This window comes from Coturnix japonica, chromosome 9, assembly GCF_054131305.1.
Source record: "Coturnix japonica strain WE chromosome 9, WE-NBRP24, whole genome shotgun sequence".
NCBI classification, from domain to species: domain Eukaryota; kingdom Metazoa; phylum Chordata; class Aves; order Galliformes; family Phasianidae; genus Coturnix; species Coturnix japonica.
Window position 1 is genome coordinate 2702025 of NC_140671.1, and position 14596 is coordinate 2716620.

The window sequence follows — 14596 nt, forward strand, 5'->3', positions numbered from 1 at the left end:
AACCCAAGAACACGTATCAGGCACAAGGTAGCACAGCACCCTCCTTACTAATGATAATGAAGCATTTCTGCCTAGCCCAAGACATTCACACTGGATTTCCACACACTTCAGGTAGCTGTGCTTTAGATAAGGCCTTTTATTTCTGCTTTATTTACCTCTGGGTAAAATAAATGGAATTTTCTTATCTACTTGAGCAACATCTCTAAATAAAACTTCTAATTCCCTATCTGACCCTATTTTTCCTAAGATTTCATTGGAGAAACAGCTGAGATTGCAGGTCAGGTACTCTCAGAAGGTGAGCTCTGAGAACAGACTGTCACTGATGTGCTGATGATCCATAACCCACAGCTGGAAAAACTCCTTCTGCAACTTCAGCTAACAGCAAGTTTTGTTGGTAGAGTTCACTTTGTTTTACTGGCAGAGAAGGCATGTAGCATAATGTTTGCCTGTTGTGCTGTATGGCTTTATCTCCATCATGACATAGCTTTCATGAAGTATGTAACTGAAAGAATTCATAGCCAGTTTGTATTACAAATTACTTCACTTTTATGACAGACAGATGAGAGGCAATTTAATAAAAAAATGAAAAGAAAGGAGAAAGATCTGCTGTAATAACAAAGATTTTACAATAAGTGTCACTTCTGACTTGTAAAATATCCCTATATAAATCTAGATTCTTAATATTCTAAATGGAAAGGGCACTGCTGGGTCAGGTTGAAATAAGACATAGTACTTCAGTTGTGTATCTTTTCACACAAATAAATCCCAGATGTATGTTTTCTCCTCAATTCAATGTCTCTGGCAAGGGACAAATTACTGTTTTTCTCCATCTTTGACTCTAAACACAGATGTCACCAATTAGACAAAGAAACACACCAGGGGAGGCTGTTCGGACTATGAGCTGCCCAGAACTGTGCGAGAACATGCCTGGAAAAAAATAGACATCTAACATGTATACAAGAAGAACCCACACTACTTTGTCTACTAATTCTCTTAAATAATGTGTTACTTGTTTTGACGCGCACAACGCAGGCCTCACCAGTGCTACTCCTGATAGCCACATAACAGTCATCTCGGACTTACAGAACTGCTGTTCTGTAACAAAACTGTCAGCAGGATAGAAACTCACACAGCATATAAGAAACTGGCTACAACAAGGGATAAACCCTCACAGATCTTCAGCAGCTCTACTGAAGTACTCTATAATCTTTGAAAAAACAAACTGACCATGTCTCAATACAGTATTTCTGAAGTTAAACTGTGTGTGACGGCTTATATGTGACTTGGAACCCGCAGCACTGAGAATATTGATTTAATGTCATTGATAACAGAGAACTTAATATGGAAGTAGGCTTTTTCACTAAGAGATTAAGTCACTGAAATGCTTATAAAAGCCTGTGAAAGGACAGTCTGTGCATCTTTTAGTGGTTTGGAGAAGGAAGGTACCAGTACACTACGTAAAATAGGGTCTGTGCATCAGTTCTCCATCACCTCAGTTCTTTATATAAATTCTTCTGCATGGAGAGGGTCACATCTGCAAGTTCAGAAAATAATTACATTAAATGAAACAAGTGCCAGGATGGTGGCAAGCAATAGCCAGGAACAGATCCCATACCACTGAACAACTCAGTGCAGACTTTGTTTCTCTGATGGGCCATGTAGCCTGGGGAAGTACTGTCTCTATTTCCAGCAGAAATACAGCTGTTCTGCATACCCTGCACTAAGCACTGACTCTCAGTGAGTTAATAAGATTTACATGACAGCCACAGAAACTCACAGTATGTATGTGTTGAGGATGTGTAGAGTATTTGCAAGGATGTGTGATGGCGATACGGTCCTTAAACCGCTGGGAACCAGGCACAAGTCCTTGGTCAAGGGGGGAAGAGTCCAAAAAAGGAGGGCAGGGGGCTGAAAGGACTGCTGGAATCCTTCAGAAAAACCTCGTTGCAGGAAATGTCATGAGCAGAATTGCAGAAGAAAAACAGTCAGCCAGCTGCTGCCGGGGAGGCTTGCCAAGGAAGAGAAGCCAAGCAGAGGGTGGGGTGAACCTTTGTGAGATTAGCTTTTTTCTCCTCCCCTGAATTTAAAGAGCAAACAAATACTTAGTGGCCACCAAGGGAGGAGGGTGTGCACTTTCTAATTCAATTTGTTTTTTTCTCAAATGTGAAGAAGGAGAACTCGTTGGGATAGTTCTGCTGATCATCTGAACGCAGTAGCTCCAAGCCCGAATGTTAGGGGTTGGACTCGCTCTTATCCAAAACACATGATAATTTACTCTATGAAGATAAATTTGGAGGCCACTTGACTCTTACAAAGTACAGAATTCTGCCTAATTCAGAGACTTTTGAAATCTTGTCATCTCAACATCCAAACACAATGGATTAAATTGAAGGTGTTGAGAAAGTTCTTTAATACTAACAGATGTCTTGTTTCTCACACACTTCACAGCCCCACTGAAATATTCTTACAGGTCCGTGAGTCAGAAGCACGTTGATTCTAGTTTATGGATTAAATTAGAGACTAAAATTATACTACCAATTAGAGGATTTCTATCTGTTTACATCCTGACTGTTCACATGATCTGTCCAGGACCATGTGATCTGCTGACTTTCCTTTCCCTCTTATGCAAACTACTTCTAACTACCTAGAAAATTAAAACTTTGAGGTATGTTCATTTACTGATTCCCCTGGAAAAAGACAGACAGACAAAGAAAGAGAGAAAGTATGTTGGCTGTATTTTTCCAAGTTGTGAGAATACTGCATTGCAACAGACTTAGATCACCCAACTATTTTAATTTAGAGTTTGTTGGACTGACTTACACATAGATGTCACCAGCACACATAATGAAAATATTGTTGCAAACTGTAAAAATAATAATAATAATAATAGTAATAATTTTATCAACAGGGAATTGGAAAGTGTTGTGCATAAAATCCAGACCTTTAGTTGATATAAATCAACCATGCTCCATTGTAGCCAACCAATCTATGTGAGCGTATGCTTGCTGAAGGGACGCAGTAGAATACTGTAGGACACAGGGTCAACATGAAAGCTCTCAGAATGTATTTCTTAATGGTACAGACATGCAGTTAAAAATAAACCAACAAATAAATAAATAAATGAAGCATGGTGACACAAAAAATGGAAGACTGTGGCAGACAAAAATATAAAGGAAAAAAGTGCAGTTAAATATCAGATCCTATAAAGGTATATGCAATTAAAATAGGTTGCCATATATATCTGAATATGAATTGTCTTTGAGTCTTCCTTTGCCTGAGGTTAAGAATAGTCAACATTTTGATTTCCTTCAAAAATATTGTTAATAAAACAGTACTTCAGTATTTTTCCCCAGCTCTTGGAGTTCTCTGTTTAACAGCTGCTTTATCAGGCAAGCAGTGTGAGAACAACAAATATAATTCTATTATGTGAGCAACGGAATAAAAAATATCTTGGCTGCTTTCTTAGATAGCATTTTTATAAAGAGGAAAAGAAAACAAGGAAGGAATGGACAACAACATTGTCCTGATACTCTTTTTCTGCTACTGTGTATAACAAAAAAAGTTGAATTACTCCTGAGTGTGTGTACAACACCAGAAGTTCTTGCTGTTCTTCTTAGAGTAGCAACTCTGCATCTCTTTAAATAAAAATGCCATCCTCTTAACTGCATCCCATCTTTCTTATGGCACTGAACAAGGGGCTTCATCGAGCAGCTGCCAAGACAACATCTGACCACTTGCACATCTCAATGTGGCTGTACATCTGCAAAGCAGTTGTTTATGGTCTGTGGGAACTGAAACTATCACTTGGTGCTCATCTCCCTTCAGCTTGTCTCTTTGATCTACTTCAGGCTAGCTGTTTATAGCTCTGGTAGCCATGATAGCATCTACAACAGATGGGGCAGTGTATTATAAATGCACTGTAGGTGAAACTGTCAGTGTTAAAAAATGAATAGCCCCCATCTCTGATTTTGAGTATTAAATAGCATAAAACCCAGTTTTTCCCAAGGAAAGCTGCCTAACTGTTGAACAATTATGGCAATGGAAACTGTGTGCAACCCTTGAGTTAAAATTACAGTCTCCCTAAACATGAATACACAGATCAAAAATGTCTTTGCTGTAGTTTTTCAGCCCCCCAAAATCCCATTAGAAGAATAGAAGATATATTCGTATAGATCTGTCAGGCTTTTAACACAGTATGCCATCATTGTTTCAGTATGAGATTTGGACTTGGGAGCTTCTAACAAAAAGCACCTTGCTCACATCACGAAGCCACACATCCTCTATGGATGATACTTCCATACAGTCCTCAGTTTCAAAGGTCTCGAAATTGCGATATCTTTCTTTCCTCTTCCTTTTCTTTTGGCCTGAGTGCACATGGGCATAGTGAGTGTTTTGTATGTATTTGCTAACACTGGGCAGTGACAAGTGCCAAAGTCTTTCAGCTTGGAAGCCAAAACTATGTAAGACGCAGCACTGCAGTGTAAAACCATGCCAAACACCCATTGACTGCAATTGGGATTAATAATACTCACAATATTGTTGTAAATTATGGTAATAAATGGAAAGTATAAAAAGGATGAAAATAGCCATGGAAAGGAAAAGGTTTGTTTTCATTACAGTTGAATAGAGTTGACTTCAATGCAGGCATGCACAAAAGGAAACTGCGAGATGAGGGCCTTTGAAATTCAATTCGGGCTGCAATCAAGTTACATCAGTAAATGTTTAAAGTTTTGAAATGAACTTTAGGTGGGAAATGGGGCCTGAAAGGGAAGCGTTTCCTAACAAAAGTATCGGTAAACATGGCAACAAACTGATGATCTGGATCAAAAGCTGCTTTGATACTTGGGTGAAAAAATGGTTTCTCGTGTCATTTACAGGACAGTTTGGTTCCAAAGAGTATCAAAGTCACTCTGGGCATAACCTCCAACTAAATATTGCCTCTCTGGAATTATTGAGTACAATCTGGTTCCAAACAGGTTTAATTTAAATCAGGTAATTTAAAATGTTATTTCACTCAAGGTGCCTGTGTTGAAGCAGTTACTCATTGCTCAAAGGACCTTTTGTTCTCATACAGCCTTTTTGGGCACTCTCACAGTGGCCACATGAGATGTGGACACAGCCCTGCAGAATGCGTTTCTTCTCTTCCCTTCTCCTCTCCCTTCCAGCACACACTCAGAGCTACCAGACCTTCACACCATAGAGACAAACCCCGTCTCGATTGCCAGGGCCTGAGAGCACTTCATCAGACTGTCAAAAGGTTTTTCATTTTTAGACCTATTGGACCTGGGATTTGCTGAGAGGTCATGAAAACAGAATCATACTGGGTTGTTATCCCCTAAACCAGATCCCAACTACATCTTTTACTCTTTGTCATCTTTCAAAATGTCTGAGTCAGGTGGACTGAGATAAAGATCATCCATCAGCACAGATAACACAATGATAAAAACACAGAATTCCCCCAGCCCTGGGCATTTGGCCTGGTTCTTCCAGGAAGTCATTTCAATAAATACTACTTGCCAATGTTGGCAGTTAACGCAAATTTTTGTCACTTTCACTCCTCTTGTCCAAAATTCTGTTGCTTTTTGCTGCTTCTGCATATTTAGGCTCCTTGAAAAATGTATTTTTCATGTGAAGAAATGCAAATACTTACAAAGTTCTCTGTGCAGGTTATCCACCAACCTTGACGTATCTATTCACATAAGCTCCGAGAAGCTTTCTGGTATTTTCTGATGGATTAATGAAATCTCACTTCAGTTCTCCCCTACCCACCATCCATTCAACATAATAAAGTAGAGTTTGTGGCCATGTTGGTACAAATCCACAATAACTTTCCAATATTGCTTAGTGAAAAGGGCTGTAATGTGTTTGTTAAGGTTTTTTGTTTCTTTTTGCTGACTTTTTCTGCTTCTCTGCATTATTGTATTAAAAATGCATTGCTTTTATAAAATGAGAAGCAGATGTTCCTTCCATACACCCTATTTTAATCTACTTTAATTTTCTTAACTCATGGGAAAGTGCTGCTAAATGAAAACAACTGGTCTGACTGATATTGAAAAGGCTATTAAAAATGAACATAAATTCTAATCCAACAGAACCATAATGAAAGACATAAACAAGTGATCTCTTCCCCCATTCACCTGTAGTGTTTTGACACAAGCAGAAATATTTCCCTTTGCCGTACTATTATCCAGGCCTGTTGTAGAGCTCTGTAACAGGAAGCAATGTCTTGGCTATGACAGGAGCTGTGACAGGGACCAGAAGGCAGGCACAAAGTATAATCCTTTAAAGGGATGCACTGAGTAGAACCAGTTTTAAGAATACTTTTCCTATTAGGTAATATTTCCATAATTCTTAGTTTCCAAAACAGTGCTTAAACTTTTCCTCCTTATAGCTTTTCTTTCCTTTTCTTTTTTTTTTTTTTTTTTTGGTAAGAGAAACATTTGCATCAGATGATAACCATGTTAGACACTAAGCTTTAACATATAAACTGCAGTTGTTCACAATCCCCAAGTGAATCAGGCAAGGAGAATTCAAACCAGAAGTAAGAGGCTGGGGCACACAGCTCTAGCAGGGATGGACAGCCAGCAGCACCCACCTGGGTTTGCTCCAACATCCGTTGTACAGTCACAGTCACTCATCTCCCAGCTCACACATGCCTGGATTTTTGGTAACTAGATTTCACTAAGCTTGGCTGCAACTGAAAACCCTTGAAACAGAGGTTCAGTCTCTATGACTAACTCGCACCAGTAACAATGAGAAAATGCTCTGAATTGAGAAACAACACAAAGCTACAAAAGCCAACAGCAGCATCAGTGTTTTGCTGCACTTCAGTTTTGCAAGCTTCTTTGTCAATATAGAAATGAAGACTGGATGAGTAAACATCCCTCTCCCACAAAACTGGAAGTAGTAATTAGGAGACCAGTCAATCAGTATTTACTCCTATCCATTGTGAAAGAGGCTTTAGTTGCTATGAGGAAATTCTGCACACGGTGACCCCTCATAGCTTGGCTAAGACAGATTTCCAAGTGAAGAATCGATATGCATTGCCTTTTCTAAGTATACAGGGAGGAAAAGCAAAAAAACATCCTGATTTTCCAATGCAACAACAAAAGTCTGTGTCCTTATTTTGAAGAGCAAAAGGACCTTGACAGCCTGGAGGAATGAAACATTACAATTTCAGGTACTCCGCATGGTAATAAGAAGAACAAGCAATGTTTGTGGAATTATTGGAAATAACACATTCGTCTGACTTTGTAAAGACTTCAGTGCCCTGCATTTCACCTGCAGAAACAAAAATAGCTGTGGGAATGGGTAGCTTTGGGAGTCTGGGATTGCAAGAGGATGCAAGGCACAAGCATAAAACTCCTTTCGGTTTTCTCTTTGCCCAGCATGTAACTTAATAAGACCCCGGTTTTCTGCTGAGAAAACATAAAAAAAGTGAACTTCTAAAGGAAAACGTGAGCTTCTTCAGATGTCAGGAGAATCCCTTCATCAGTTTCAGTGAGAATCCCATCAGGTCTGCATTACATGCTTTGAAAGATCCATGATGTTCAGTTCATCATTATGCATTTTTACTGTCATCTTCATCATCTTCACTAGCGTTTCTGTGCAAACAAAGGCCTGTGGTTTAAAGGGCATTTTGAAGACGTGATTTAAAGGAAGCTTAGGAGAAGTTTTAATAGCTCATGTCAGAAGCAGAGTAGAGGCTTAATGGTAAAAATATTTACCACTCAGTATGCCTGTTGCTAATATTTTTTTATAGGATTGAATTTATATGTTAGCATTTTCCATTCTCATTAAAATCCTGGCTATGCGAATGTTAACTCTGAAAAGCAATGCTTCACATTCTTTGTGAATTATACGTGGCAGACTTTGTTTTACGTTGACCCTTTCAGCTCTTGTATCCCTTGACGAACTGCTAATCATCATTTATCCTTTCTCTGACTCTGCTAATCTCCGGGGAGCGGGTGGGATAGGCAGTCAATGGAGGCGATGGAGTATAAATAATGACGGAGTACAATAAGCATTCCAGTTGTAATGCTACATCTCATGACAGAGACTTTCAGAGAGATACAGCACACAGCCCTTCTATGATAAGGCTGTTGTAACCAGACTGGAAAATATTACAAAAACCTTATGATTGCTTAAGCCCAAAGATATTCAGGCCCACTAGGTGAGATAAGGGAATGTTTATTTTGTGTAATCAAAAAATCACTTGGATTCAGGATTCTTGTTTTTATTCCTCAATTCGTTTTCCCCACATGACTTTTCATAGGTCCTTTCCTAGCTCTGTTTCATTTCACACCCATTATCCTACCTATTTGGTCTGTAATGTCTCAGAATAAAATATATCTCCGGAATCTTGTTATGCTTTGCGCAGTGAAAATCCAGCTAAAGTACATAAAGACCAGAGTAAAAGCCCGTGTTAACACACAGCCTAATACTGTGGCATTTTTTGATAAGCAGCCTTGAATCATCTGAATACCTCATTAAGTATCCAGTGAATGCAGGGGCTTTCTTCCCCTGACAAATCATTCCCCACACTGCAGATGGGAAACTTACTTAAGAGCATTGCTTCACTTGCTTTGTTTCTAGCAAACATACAACCACGGACTAAAACTGAAAAAGAAACCAAAACAACAAAAAAGGATCTTGAGAAAAATATGTTTTCTGTCACATTGACAAGTTAAAGCTGCTGTCTTAAGCAACATGATCAGTTAATTGTGATGAGGATCCCATGGCCAACAGTGCAGGTACAGGAGCAGGATTGGTCTGTTAGATACCATCCAGATCCAATATTAATCCTTAGTCACAGGCAAAAATCCTTTTCTGCAACACTTGCTGAGCAGAGCAGCACAGTCATCTGTCAGGCCCTCTTGCAAACCTTAATGTTCTACTGTGATATCACAATCTCCTGCCTGGGTCTTTCTCCAATTAAGCTTGTGGTTTTCCATGAGTTTTTTTTTCTTTCTTGCTTTTTTCCCAATTTCTATTGTGAGACAAAAGTCCTCTCAAGAACATTTACATTTTTCTTTCTCTGATTTGAATCTTTTTCTCCCATTCCTGTATTTTTGCCAAATATGAATTCTCTTTTAATCCGTTGCATGAATGGGGATGAAATACACACAACTATTTAGTCCAGCATCATTTTTCACTCACAGGAAGTGTCAGGGTGCCAGAACTATTTGATCTGTGCATCAGCCCCATTCAGTGAGCTAAAAGCCACCCTGAAATTAGGCCTGCTCCATTAATGAGAGCTGGAAAGTTGAGTAACATGAGACCAAGCCACTGAATTCATTTCTTGAATGACAAAATAATGGCAGTTTGTGGAGCTTTGCATGTACCTGCAGACATACTGCAGATAGGGGCACTGTTGCTGGCCTAACAGAGAAACATCCAACTGATTTAAGTTGTGGCTCAGCTCTGAGCTGATGTCTGCTGCCTGAGAGCAGCGTGCTGAGGTCGCAGGGCTGGCACAGCCACTGCCCTCCTCCAGCTTTCCACTGGGGCGCAGTGCCTGACCAGCAGGCATTCTCAAGGCCAGGTTTGCAAATTGCAATAAATACAGTGCTCTTGAGTAGCCGGGAAGTTCCATTTTTTGTGTATGATTTCTTTTCAGCATAACCAGGATAACATTTTTAAAGCCTCAGTATGTTCAGATTTCAATTTTAGCCCCTTTGCAAAGAACACCAACTTTTCTTCTATTTCCATAGCCAGAAGGTTACATGAACACCTGATCAGAAGAGCTGTGCAGCAGGATCAGTTGGGCAAAGCAAACCCAAAGCTAAAGATGAAAAATAAGAGCCCAGTAAGGTATTACTGCCTGCTGACCCGATCATCAGAGAAGAGCACAAAGTGCCACATGAAGGCATCTTCTGCCATAGATTTGAATAAGTTCAAAATTACTCAGCTCCTACTTTGCACTGCTTGCCTGGAGCTGTTTTTCCATGTGATTCCTGAAATCAGCAATGGGTCCCTCTGGAAACTGATCTAATGGTTTGAGGAATGTAGCTGTGGTAATTGGAGCTTGGCGGCCTTTTTCAGCAAAATCTCCAGGCTCTCTTGTTGATTATTTAGCACAAAGAATGAGAACTCTCATGTTCCTTCTTCATTGGAAATGCTGCTGCACCCTCTTCATTTCTCTGACTTACTCTTGAGCGAAATGTCACCATTTGGTAACCTGGCTTTTTAAGCATCTCAACAAGATGCAGCGGCCAATAGTTGAGCAATGTACCAGAATCCAACATTCCAGTAAGCTCCCGTGACACGAGCACCCTGCATATCGATTGGCATATTTTCTTTTCTTGTTTTTAAGTAAAATATATTGCTTAAATAGGGGAAATGCTTTTAGGCATAATAAAGCTATAATGATATGCAAACAGAAATGGCCAACTGCACAATTTAATTTACTAGGATAATTGTGTATAGCTTCTGGAAAAATTACAAACCAAAAAGCAAATGGCAGCAGCAAACCGTGGCATGACAGCTGCTTTTAGAGCACTCGTTCAGTTCCTACTGAACTTAGGAGGGAAACTCCCTGTAAGTGCAGTAGATACAAGGCACAGCATTTCTGTTCTGCTGTGAAGAGTTCTGTTCTGTGATTAAGAGTTATTAATAAGAAAAACTGTTCAGTTCTAGGAACTCTGTGTCTTAGAACATAATAGCAACTATTTCAGTGTCACGGGCATGGAACATGGAGATTTCATTCTTTCACTAAATGTTATTTCTGGAAAAAGACCTCCTAGCATCCATGGGAATATATCCAGAGAGGTCACACTTCCAATAAAGACATTCCTTTTATAGTTTACAAATACTCTAATAAATGGCTGATGGCCTTAAAAATAAATGGATTTTTTAATAAATGGATAATGATCAACCTGTCACAGAGTCCAAATGAGTCAGGAAATTCCTTCCAACTATTATTTACAGCGTTAAGGCCTTTTAGTGTGCTTATAACCAACAATGACACATGCTGCCCACATCTGTCCCACATCTATGTAAACTGCTGCTCTTTTAGGAACCTTTAAAAAGTGATTTGTTAAAATAAAATCTGTATTTTTTTTAAGAAAACAACACCCATAGATGAAATGTTCCTTTGCAAACACACATGATCGGTGATTCAAAACCAAGTATTCAACCCAAGTACTTCTAAAGACAGAAGAAGAAAAAGGGGGAAAAGTCCATCCCTGGAGATATATTTAGATTCTCTTCAGTGCAGTAGGTTGGCATCAATGCAGTGGCATCTCTGTAATCACTGGAATTCTTGGACTCCCCTGCACACAAAAGTCTTTGCTGTGGATAGTGGGAACATAACGCAGAGTCTCACAGGCATCCTCTCCTAACTGTAATCAGAGCTGTGTTACAGGTTTTCATCACATTTTCCAATAAATCATTAGTATCCGTATGTTCAACCCTGTCTGGCTACAAAGTGAGCATTATTACAGAATGTATGGCTTGATCCCAAAGCTATTTAGGCCAGTGAAGGTCTTTATTTGGATTTAAAGGAGTTTTGGATCATTGTCTCTATCATAGGGCCAGCAAAATTTCTCATTGACACCCTCAAAGACTTCTGATACCAACAGATTTCATTGCTCAAAAGTGCCATCAGACCAGCAAGAGACTGCTGTCTCTTCCAGAACTCGAGCCCTTTGCAGTGCAATGGCTTGGCTTGCTCTGGGGATACATTTTACTTGTTGTTGCTATTCCAGGTTTCAGTGTTTTCCAGCAATTTGTTCATAATTGACTCAGATACAGGCAGCCTTAATGCATGCAAATGTGAGCTGCTATATTCAAAAATAAATTTTTGCCCAGAAATATTCAGGACAGAAAAGAGTCACTGTATGCAATGCCACCACCACCCCCCACTGCTTTATCTCTCCCATCGTTTCCAGCTATATCCTCACCCAGAAATACAGCCCACCTTCCTGTGAAGAGAAATGTACAGCCTTGCTGGAAAAAATTTCAACCACCTGCATTAAGGGGATGTACCTGGAGAATAATCCTAGACCACAGAGATAGAAGTATTGTGCCACATGGATCTCCCCACGAAGGGAAAGTGCAACTCAGACAGTATCTGTAAAGGTCTTTTAATTAGTTACAGATACTTAGAGAATGTAACATAAGGATGTGACATAAGAGCTTGCATGAAAAAACAAACAAACAAAAACAAAATATGTGTGAAAAAGTCTGAGATATAAATGTAAACATTCAGGTGTACTGAGCTATTTGATAAAATACTGAGGGTTATTAGATGCAATCTGTATTGCACATTGCACACTGAGGCTACGGAAATACTATTTCTCCCCATATCCACATCCCACTTGTTCTGCTTGTGGCTTCTCTTTGTTCCCTGCCCTCGAGGACTGAAATCATAACAACAATCAAATAATTTTTAATTTAACGGAAGGAAGAGTGGAACTAATTCCAGCCTTAGGCAGTCCCAGCAGCAGTAATCCGCTCTGATCCTTGACGTATTGTACGTAAGTGAGACTGCAGCTAGATTGTAGGGCTCCACTCTGTTCTTTTCACTGGGTGCCTAACAGTCCCTCCCTCTCATGGAAGCATGGTAAAATATTGAAAAACCTGAAGGTAAATGAAAGCATACATAGTAACATACCCCATAGAACAGAATTTGCGTAGATGGCTATATATGTTATTCAAATTGCAGCATATGTCTGTGTGGTACAGGGATATTATAGGCTACAGCACTCACTAGACTTGGATTCGTTGACTTCGTCTGTCAAAAAATGACATCCCAAATACCTACTTTTCTCTACTCCTTCTTAGTAATTAACACAAGAAGCCTTTAATGTATGTTCACCAGGGGACTGCTGTCCAGCCGTTAATAGCACACAGCCAATGAATGTGGCAATCATGAGACTCTGGCACAGCAGTCTCTTGTTCCCCACCATCAATTACTAACACAGCTCCTCTGACACAGGCTATATAAAGCGGTTTGCTGGCATGCTAAGGGCCAAGGCAAGGTTTAAAATATCTCCAGAAAACTATATAACGCATGCAGATTTCCCACAATTATAAGCAAGGGGTTTTTTACTCATTCTGATTATGGCCTTTATAATATTCTTCCATTTAACAAAAACAAAGGGGGTGAGGTGGGGGGGCTTAATTTATCCTGTTTTGTTGTGGCTTTTAAGCATGCTTTTCTTAGAGGGTAATTTGATGAAAGCAAATGAAAACGATCCTTCCCCTTCACTCCTTGTGGTGACAGAAAACTTTGAGAGAATGCTTCCATTTTAGGCTGAAACACGGTGGATATTATTCGAACAGAACTATTGCCATCTAATTCCAACTTCTAGAGTGGTGACTTTTACAGTGTTCTTGAGCTGGAAGACATAATGTGTTTGGGCACAACACAAAGCTGCAAACTTAAAGACATTCTCTGGACAATGCTGACAGCATTTTGGCTGTGGTTTGAAACTACACAAACACGTGGATGAACACAGAGAGCCAGAGCCTCACAAAATACATTCTGCTCACAGGACAGACTCACTGTGATTAGCTCAGACTCAAGTTCATCTGATAGTAAAGAAGGATCTTATCCAAAAAAAGGTCCACAGCTACAAATATTGAGCACACAAACAATCTGTGCTCAGTCTGTGCTCATCCTACTCAGAAGCCTGATGAAGTATGAAATTACCTATGGGAGAGCTTTGGATTACTTTCTCATACACAGACACTGCAGAAAAGAAAATCACATGCATGCTTATCCATCAAATTCTTTCTGTGATGTGAAATTACCCTTTAAATAAGTAAGTTCACCCATTAGATTGAAAACTCTTCAAAAGGTTTTTTTCCTTAGACTTTATATAAAACTTAAATACTTCACTGGATGCCCTTCTGAGTGAAGGGGCAACTATTTTAATTTTGACTTTTCATTTTTTGGTGTAATGTGGGATTGGAAAAGTAAAACTAACATGACAACCTGAAAATTAAAGTAAGGAAAATTCCACATTTCCTACACCATTTCCTTGTGTGAAAGTTCACTGCATGATAAAGAATTGCCTCACTGGGGAGGGAGTTAAAAAAAAAGAAAGAAATTTTCAAAGCAATTCAATCTGTTTCTTCCAGGTCTCACTCTCATGTTTTTCAGCCTACATGTAACAGAGTAGATAATTAATTTGAGTCACCTTAATTCTCTGCCCAGAAAATGTATCTTGGCATCTGAGATGTTTACATAACTACCATACATTCCTCAATGTGCTGACACAGAGACATCACCACAATCTGAAGCACAACAGCACAACTACTTAACACATTTCTGGATAACACATAACCTATGAATCCTGAAGGCACGTTTACCACCTGTATTTCCAAGGACATATATGCCATTTTTCCTTTCACACAATTTCCCTATTAATATCTTATTGCCTTTCCCAGGCTGCTCTTCCTCTGGTGTTGAGGATTCTTTCTGATTTTAGAGTCAAGAGGATCAGATCCACCAAGTCTGTATAGACCTGCAAAAGCAATCCCACTAGGGTAATAATTTCAGAGATACTCAGTAAAATAGAGAAACCAAGCTTTGGAGTTTTGTTTGTTCATTGGATGGAGTTTGTTTTGATGGATTTTTTTTTCATGG

The 14596-nt window shown here is 39.4% G+C and overlaps 1 protein-coding gene and 1 long non-coding RNA gene across 4 annotated transcripts in view; one reads left to right on the forward strand and one right to left on the reverse strand.

Moving 5' to 3' along the window:
- ADGRD1 (adhesion G protein-coupled receptor D1) overlaps positions 1 to 14596 on the reverse strand; it is a 112980-nt gene that overhangs the window by 59519 nt on the left and 38865 nt on the right. The gene's annotated exons all lie outside the window — the stretch shown is intronic.
- LOC146759639 (uncharacterized) overlaps positions 1 to 14596 on the forward strand; it is a 67415-nt gene that overhangs the window by 18877 nt on the left and 33942 nt on the right. The gene's annotated exons all lie outside the window — the stretch shown is intronic.